General features: G+C 42.5%; 1 protein-coding gene across 2 annotated transcripts in view; it reads right to left on the bottom strand.

Moving 5' to 3' along the window:
• Positions 1–9500, bottom strand: part of LOC116695769 (protein jagged-2) — a 69935-nt gene that overhangs the window by 54509 nt on the left and 5926 nt on the right. The window lies entirely within an intron of this gene.

Raw genomic sequence — 9500 nt, 5'->3', positions numbered from 1 at the left:
GGGGGGGGGGGGGGGGGGGGGGGGGGGGGGGGGGAAGCAGCAGCAACACCTGTCACATCACACCTGTTAGTCTATTGACATGAATAAAACATGTGGCTCCAGGCAGAGCGGAGCTGGGATGGTTAATTTAGCACATTATTAACAGAACGAGCCCAGCGCCCCTCCACCACCACGTCTTCTCTCTAAGGAGGCCTCAGAGCACCAACCGGCCCCCCCCGGGAGGCCTCGTTCAGACAGCAAATCTAATCAAAGCTAATCTAATCAGGTCTTTATACCGTGCCGCAGAACAGAAAAAAGTGACCCAATTCACTTTTCCCACACCAAACGCGTGAAAAGCTATTTCTGTCGCTCCGGGTTACGCTGGCTCCTCCAGCGACGAAGAAGAATTCAGAGAATTTTGTCTGTTGCAGAAAATCGATGCCTCGTGTGTTCTGTAAAGGGAACAGTGGGAGAAAATACCGCCTTGAATCCATTAGTTAGTCCTCTGATTCAGTGATGTGTGAAGAAAAACAGGACTCTTTCAGTCCTATATATAGCCTACAGGTAGATAAATAATAATAATGATGATGCATTTTAGGTATATACTGTACTTTTTTTTTTACACTCAACGACACTTTAAAAAGTTTTTAAAAGGAAATACATATACTACGAAAATGTGCACGCATTATTAAACATTAAAAGCAGCTCTACAAAGGTGAGTTTTGACATTACAACGTGGGCAGAATGGTGATGTGTTGGGGGAGAGAGTTCCAGAAGGGGGGGCCGCTGTAGTATATGACATGTCTCTGTTTTCTAACTCATGAAGGGAGCACTTCCACTGCATATTGGACAATTTCTGTTGGTCCTTTATCAAACGAAGGTGCCAAAGACTTCACATAAAGCCCACTGATCCCCGTTACGTAGTCGCAGCACGTACACAGATAAAATCTGATTACACTGCTCAGTTTTTATGACCTCCTCGTCAAATGGTCTGTAATCAAATGCTGCCGCTGGGGATCTGGCTGCACTGACATGAGCTACGCTCCCACTCCCACTCCCTCGCCCACTGTGCACACAGCCAGCATGCTGTGTCCTGCAACCGCGAGATGTCGTCTCAGCCTTGACTATTTCCCCCCGTCTCACTGATATTGCGATTGCGATTTGATTCACGATATTGGGGGGAATGATCATTTTTATCAATATTCAAATAAATAATTGGGACATTTGCTCTATTGAGGTGTTATGTGGGCCAAAAAGCAGTGATATAAACAAAAGAATGTGTATCATGGAATTCATTCAAAACTTTAATTTGTTTAAAAAGGAATATATATAAAATAATTTACGTATTATTGCATTGTTTTTGCGCGATGATTCCTCAAATCCATTCATTCTAAATATTTTCTGTTTGTAGGGTAATGACGGTAAATGTAACCACAAAGCAAAGCAGGTGGGACTGAAACCTTATTAAAGTTGTTGAAGAATTATTCAGATCTTTTAATCCTGAGTCTTGCATTGAAAATGTTACTTGAGTAAAAGTATGTCAGTATCATAAGGAAAATGTACTTAAAGTATAAAAGTAATAGTTCTCAAGGCAGACAAATCCTTCCACTTTAGAAAGTGGAAAGATCCAAACAGTTGTGCATTTAATAGTATTATCATTTCAGCTGGACTGGCCGTTATATTGTTGGCTAGTTTCATTTACAATGTTAACATCAAATGTTATAAACTACATGTGTTTTGTGTGCAGAAATCCTAATTTATTTTATTTTGCATGATGAATGTAGTGGCATAAAAAGTAGAATATTTCGTAGAAAGTGGCATAAAAAGAAAAGACTCAAGTACCTCAAATCTGTACTTGAGTACTTTAACAGAGTAAATGTACTTAGTTACATTCCGCAACTGTATTTCCCCCAGTATTACCTTCGACTGCTCTAGTTTCTGAAAACTTCTGTCAGATCTACAAATCAAGTGGAAGGGGCTCTGTGGGAGGCCGAGCAGAGGACAGGAATACATCAGCTGCCTGAGAAGCATGCTAAATATGACTATTGATCCTCGTCCACTAACAACTGGACGCAGCTCTAAATCCAGAGCTCCATGTGAAGCGGGAAGCCAACACCTGAAGCAGGCGTGAATACCAGACTCAGCATGTTGCACTCCAGAGAGCAGCACAACAGAGGCCTTATGTAAACGCTCTCAAATCCACTCCTTTACGTTTTGCCCAGTGCAGCTGCCCTCTTCTATCTCTGTTCCTCTCTGTCTCCATCTCCCTCTCCGAGCTCTCTGTTTCCCCCCCTCCCTCCACTCGTCTTGTTAACTCAATATCTGGGCACAAAAGCCCAGGTATAAAGTCATTGTTCCCACTGAAAGGTGCGGCGACAAAGAGAGTTAAGGCAGCCCTCGTCTCCACGGCTAAGCCGGGGCAAGTGATATTCACGCCGTGGGAAAACCCCCGAAGCAGCTCGTTCAACGTTGATCCGCCTGAGCACAGATGTGACCAATCGATGTCCATCCTGCATCCAACAGCAAATAAAACTCTTTCATGTCGAGACGAGGGTGAAAAGAGAGAGACACGTTTGCTGCGTGCAACATCAGCTCCTATTGTTGTTTAAGACTTTGAGTGGAGTGAAACAGGGGCGATTCTAGGATTAGACCTTTAGGGGTGCCTGGCACCCTTTTAACCTCATTTTTTCTACTGTGATAAGTGTGCATTCTAACATCATTTTGGACCATCATGATAGGGGAAACACTTAACAATTATGTAACTAAAAAGACACCAACATTTCTGAGAAAACTTACTTTACTGCTGAGCAAAGGTGAAGTGGTATTACAAATTAAATCAGATATCCATCTATGGAAAAGCAGACATTTCCAATATGCAGTATCAATAACTTTTGAAAATTAGTAATATATGCGAATTTGATTAATGGCTGACAAGCACTATTTTCTAAAAATAGCTCCTAATGTTTTTTTCTGAATGTAGGCATCTAGATTATGGCTTTAGTTTCAAGAGCAGAATTCCTAATCTTATATATAATATTAATATATTAATCTGAGTCTGTTAGCAGCTAAACGAGCACTTTTATGAACATAAATACAAGCTGGACAATTATCCTATTAAATTACATTGCAGCGATCTCGTTTAATACTGCATCAATGTCAAAGGAAATATGTCCTCAGTAGTTTTTGTTGTATCTGATTCTCAATGAGCTGTTGCAGAAACAAGCTTTGAGCAGTAAAGCAAAAGCTGTCAGTAGTTCAGTAAACATTACAACATTATGAAATATTGAGACTTTCTATCTTGAAATATTAGGACTATAAGGACTTTCTATCTTGAAATATTAAGACTTTCTATCTTGAAATATTAGGACTATAAGGACTTTCTATCTTGAAATATTAGGACTTTCTATCTTGAAATATTAGGACTATTAGGACTTTCTATTTTGAAATATTAGGACTTTCTATCTGAAATATTAGGACTATTAGGACTTTCTATTTGAATATTAAGACTTTCTATCTTGAAATATTAGGACTTTTTATCTTGAAGTATAAGGATGGATTTTTTATCTTGAAATATTAGGACTTTCTATCTTGAAATATTAGGACTATTAGACTTTCTATCTTGAAATATAGGGGTTCTATCTTGATTGAATTAGACTTTTTATCTTGAAATATAGGACTTTTTATCTGAAGTATTAGGATGGATTTTTACTTGAAATATTAGGACTTTCTATCTTGAGGTGTAGTGGAGTGGAGTGGGAAGTAGCAGCAGGGGTGGGTCTAGGATCATACCTTGGGGGGGGGGGCTCAGCCCCTAATAAGAACAGCTCTAGGTCTAGTGTCCCCGTTTTAGGTTTTACAAAAATAAAAACATTACTTGTTTTGGAGGTAAATACGCTTCTGAGCTGAAAATGTCCCCGGATTTTGTCTGAGAAATCTGGTCACCTTAATTTACAACTGACAAAACAACCTCAACTCATGGTCGATTTACTTGCTTATTCATAACTGATAAGTAAGATATAACCTGAATTGAAATAAACCAAAATCATCCTTTAAGAGGACACAATGACGGAACGTTTTTCGAGTTTGAGTTTTTTGGGCTATTTTGCTTTCATAACATGTCTTCTTTCCGACTATTGGGGGAAAAAATCATTCATAAATACACTGTATTTTTTTTTTTTTACTTACATTACATTACAAACTTGTAATACTATACATGTCTTAATTGAAAGAGATTTCATGTTGACATCTGTTTAATGCTTTACCCTATTCACCTGTACTCCCATTAATTGATCCAACTGCCATTGATCAACCCAGAACTTTCCCTTTATTCCATTACACACATGTAATGAGCAGAGGTTTAAGAAACGTTGTGGATTCAGAAGTGTGTGAGAGTGTTACGGGGAGGTTTTCCATGAAGTGGGAGGTTGGGTAACGGAGATTACAGATGGAGATTTTGGCACCCAGATGCATTGAGAAACCCTGCTGAACCTTCACTCAATCCCTCTGGAGGGGCAGTTAGGACAGGCTGCATGCGTGCCCATGTTGCAGCAACATACAGAAGAAGAACGCTGTAGTAACACTGGTCAGGGACAGTTTTCCATCAGAGTTGCTCTATTTAAGTGCTTCAGCATACTTTTGTAAAGCCAAATGATGAGTCAGGGTGCGTTCATGACAAGCATGTTTGCAGCGGTTTACTTGAACTCTGGAGCGTTTACTCCTTTAATTTGGTTTATTTGTCCGTGAAAAGAATGACATGTCGTGTTAGGCGGTAGTTCATTTCCAGCTACTACTTCATGTGCTCTGTACTGGGATAAACACCAAACACACAAAATTACCCAGCAATCTGTCATGCTTAGCTGAAAGTGCACTGCAAAACAAATCCTCAAACACAAAGAACACAAATTGGGTAACTAGGAATGACTTTGTAAAACTACCATGAAAATCACACCATGGCTAACAACCTAGTGCATGATGGGACTCCAAAGCTCTGCTTCTGACTCCATGGTACTTTGGTTAATAAGCTGGTTCCCAATGTGAGCCTGAATTGAGCCAGATGCAAAAATACAACACAGAGATCTTTTCTCACTCTGTTCCAGACCAAAGAAAGCAAACTGTCAGCGTGATCACACCCTCAAAGCTAGCAAAACAAGCTAACAAAAACTGGAAGACAGCAGCCAAATGATTTCTAACGCACAAAGTATGTAGCTACAGGGTTTGGGTTTGGTGGGAAAAGGGAAAGATGGGCAGGTGAAACATGAGATACATGAGATATTTGGAGATAAACAAATACAGTAACAATGGAGGGTTCCTCCAAACCTCCAGCCCTCTTTTCATTTCCATCCTGCATTCTCTCTCTTGCTCTCAGTGAGGTCCAGCTGAGCTCCATTAGCCCTGTGAACAACCACTGGGAGTCAGGTGGGAAACTAAGCTGCGTGTGTCTCATGCTTTAATCACCACTGCTCACCTCTGTGCTCGCAACGCATGCATTTCATTACCTCTGCCTTGCCTAAACACACGCACATACATTATACACATGGGCCCCACTGACACCTGGTATGCATGTAACCTGTTACTGCAGGGGTCTTTAAGCGGTTTTTAATCCAAAGACCCCTTAACTGAAAGAGAGACAGAGCAAGGACCCTGCATATAGCGTGTAAAATTAAGGTGCCCACTATAACATTTAGGGCTTCCTAAAGCCATTATACATACATTTTTTGTACATAGAATACTAAGCTACTAAAGTAATTGTATCCATGATTTTATAAATAAAAAATGTAACGATGATTTTGGTGAACCCTCTACGGCAGGGGTCTTCAACGTTTTCCAGGCCAAGGACCCCCAAACTGATGGCGAGATGGAGCGGGGACCCCCTAATTATATATATTGTATAAAATTGAGTTATATCAAACTGGTCCTATAGTGCCATGTGTGCATTGATGACTGAAAGACATCTTCTGCCTCCATTTATCTGTTTACTACAGTGTGTTGAATTCATGTTATTGTGTATTTAAAGACATTTCAATTAGTGGAAAAAATTGCAGGGGGGGGGGGGGGAATATAAAAAAAAGTCTAATCATCCAAAACTTTTGCGACCCCCATGCAGTACCTCCGCGGACCCCCTAAGGGTCGCGGACCCCCTGTTGAAGACCCCTGCTCTACGGTAACTCTGAGGACCCCCTGTTGCAGATCTCTTGTGTTAGTGGATATCTTACCTGGATAAGACAAAGCGTGTTAATTCCAGGTGTAAATGAACTGCGATTGGAAAGCTAGACCAGCAAAACCATATCTGCAGGTGGACTGACTCGCACAGTGATCACATCTTAGCAGGTGTAAAAAGACATCTGCAGTTTGGCCATATTCTTAAAAAATGAATGCACCGAACAAGCTGAGTGCAAAATGTGGACAGAATCAAGATAACAGGGTGTCCAGCGCTTATTAATAACACTACACATGTGCATGAAACTGATCTGTACATGCTGTACACAGTGGGCTTGGCGATGATTCAATAATATACCATAAAAATACTCCTTCCAGATTGGTTGGCGGGTGTGCATATCAGGAAATCTCAGACATAGTGCAACTTTAACAACGATTCTAAATCTGTGCTCGATGTAGGATAAACTACAGGTAACCATAACAACGATACCAGTGCTTCATGCTACATAAGCAGTTAAGAGGTCACGATATAAAGCGTGATAAAGAAGAAAAGGAGAGAAAGAGAAGAGACGGAGGGATGAGAAAGAGTCAGCTGTTCCACAAACTCCTGGGCAGTGTGTGTTTAATACTTTCTTGTGGCAGCGATAGAGGCGGTGATGTTTCCTGTTTCCTGTTTCCTGTACAGGACTCACACACTTAAAAACACAGTGACAAGTCTGATCAGGATTGGCCACCGCATTGCGACGTGGAGTTGCGTTTCTCCCAAAGTTCGGCCTCACCTTTTTACCGTAGTTTTGTTCGGCTCCCCCCTGCTGCCTCCACCACAGCTTAAATGGACTACCCCCATTTAAAATGGATGGAAAGACTTGCGTTTGGATGTTCCTCATTTTTGGCCAGATGTCCATTACTTTCCTCTGTCTTTGTGTTGGCGTCCTAACCTCAGGTGGATTTCTGAGGACTATGGTTACCTGCTCCTCAGATCTCTGTAGGAAAAATCCAGACAGCTAGCTAGACTATCTGTCCAATCTGAGGACTATGGTTACCTGGTCCTCAGCTCTCTGCAGGGTAAATCAGCAGACAGCAGCTAGACTATCTGTCAATCTGAGGACTATGGTTACCTGGTGCCTCAGATCTCTGCAGGGTAAATCCAGACAGCTAGCTAGACTATCTCCAATCTGAGGACTATGGTTACTGGTCCCAGATCTCTGCAGGGTAAATCCAGACAGCTAGCTAGACTATCTGTCCAATCTGAGGACTATGGTTACCTGGTCCTCAGATCTCTGCAGGGTAAATCCAGACAGCTAGCTAGATTATCTGTCCAATCAGAGTTCTCTGTTGACGACTAAAACTAATTTTGAACGTACACATGTTCCACCAAAACGAGTTCCTTCCTGTGGCTATTTTGCAGAGGCACCGTTGATCAGTTCGAGCTCAGGACGATTGTGATTGGTTTAAAGAAATGCAAATAAAACTGAGTTTTTCTCCCATTCCAGAATGCTGTGTGGACTAGCCAGACCTGCTTTCGGAAAGCTGTGGAGGAAGGTCTGGAAACGCGAGACCACAGATAGTGTAACTGTGAAAACATATTTATGCCCCACATAAGTACACAAAGCTGCTCAGTCTGTCCCTGGATCAGAGCTAATCACACATTTATACGCCTCAGAAGCAGCTCAGCTGACATGGAACCAGCGACAGCGTGGGAAAGATGAGCAGGCCGGTCCTGACGCAGTTAAACCAGCAGAGAGCTTTTAACCGCCTTGCCTGGCCAGCATACACCACGTAACAGAGCCCTGCTGGAGCCCGCTGTAGGCTCTTGGGCTTATTAAAGACGCACGGAGAAGAGGGGGGGTGAAGAGAAAGCGGCATACGTTTTGGGGTCTGAATTTGTTATTTAACAAAAGAGAAACATTTTCCAGGTCAAAATGTGCACATCATAAGACAAAACCTTTGGTGTTTGGATGTTGTAAAGGAGAACTATGTCCTGCTCTTCAGTCTCATTGCTTTGTAAAGCAGTACACTACCTTTCAGGCTGAAAGTGTCAATCAAGACTGTTCCTGGTACTATTGTTACTACAATGATGATGGCTGACTACGTTAGCTCTCAAGCCAGGACAGTCCCATAAACTGGAGTGAATAGTTTCAGTGTAAGTGCACCTGCTGCAGCCCCAGATAGCTCGCTGTCTCCGACAACCCTGTTGTTAAACAAGGGATCATACTGTATCTTAACAATGTGTTGGTTGATGACATATCTCTGATTACGAGAAAGGGGAGTCAACTTCTCTCAGTCTGTTTCTGCCGTTCATTCCTATTAGAGTTGCTCAGTGGCGCATGAAGCCCAATAAGTTCCATGCTGTGCATGAAATTACCCGGATGATGTTGCCCATAGAGCAGGCGCCGACTGCTTCTGGTCTGGAGCTCTGCTAACTTGAATGGGGATTAAATGATTTAATCCTGCGTCTCTTCTAGACTTTCCAAATGGTATTGGACTGAATGTATCAAATTCTGATAGTGAAACGAGTCATTTCGCAGGGTTGTGATGCTTGAAAAAAAAGTTACAATGTCTTTTTCTCCATGTAAGTGTATGGCATAAGTCTTTTTGGGCCAGAGGGCCCTACAAGTTGGAATTCCACTGCTTGGCTGCTATGTCAAACTGGCTTCAAAGCCTGGTGCACCTCCTGGGGGCCTGCTCTCTACCTGCCATATTGCCAGGTAGCTAACGCTAACTAGCCATCTGTCTGCAGATAGCCGGCTCATAGGGAGAAGCGCCAACAGCAGGAGCAGATAAATGACTGAGTGGACTTTATTAAACTAGAGATCATGGTTTTACTTTAGTTGCAGCATCTGGTATTGTTGTTGCGCAGCTGTTTTGCATGTGTAGGCCTAAACAACATGACATTTCAGTCTTTCTACATTTTGGCAGGATCCCCTTACTCAGCCAACCTGCACCTCCATTCACGTGATCACCACATCCTCCTCCTCTGGTCCTCCAAAACTAATCAACCATGAGAGCATCACCAAAACCCGAGAGGAGTGCCTGGTGGAAGAGCGGAGGCTCGCCAAGGACACACTCGGCAAATGAGCCAAACGAGCCGAGTGACGGCATTGAGGATAGCAAGCGAAGAAGAAGAAGACGCCGACTCACCGCCATCCAACATTGCACTTTGTGATTGCTCACTGATACTCCTCCGAGTGAGGTGATCTTTTGCTCGGCAACGCTGTAATCATAGCCTGTTTTCTGTAATGCTATTTCACTAAAACATTTATTCTGGGGAGGAGGAGGTCTCCAAACAACAGCTGTTCCACCTCTGTCCTCTCAGATCTGCCAGGCTGAGGGGGAAATTTTGGCAAGAGCGAGGGCGGGGGAGG

Source organism: Etheostoma spectabile, chromosome 9 (assembly GCF_008692095.1).
Source record: "Etheostoma spectabile isolate EspeVRDwgs_2016 chromosome 9, UIUC_Espe_1.0, whole genome shotgun sequence".
Classification (NCBI taxonomy): domain Eukaryota; kingdom Metazoa; phylum Chordata; class Actinopteri; order Perciformes; family Percidae; genus Etheostoma; species Etheostoma spectabile.
The sequence above is the reverse complement of the archived record's forward strand: the minus strand, read 5'-3'. Positions and strand labels throughout refer to the sequence as shown.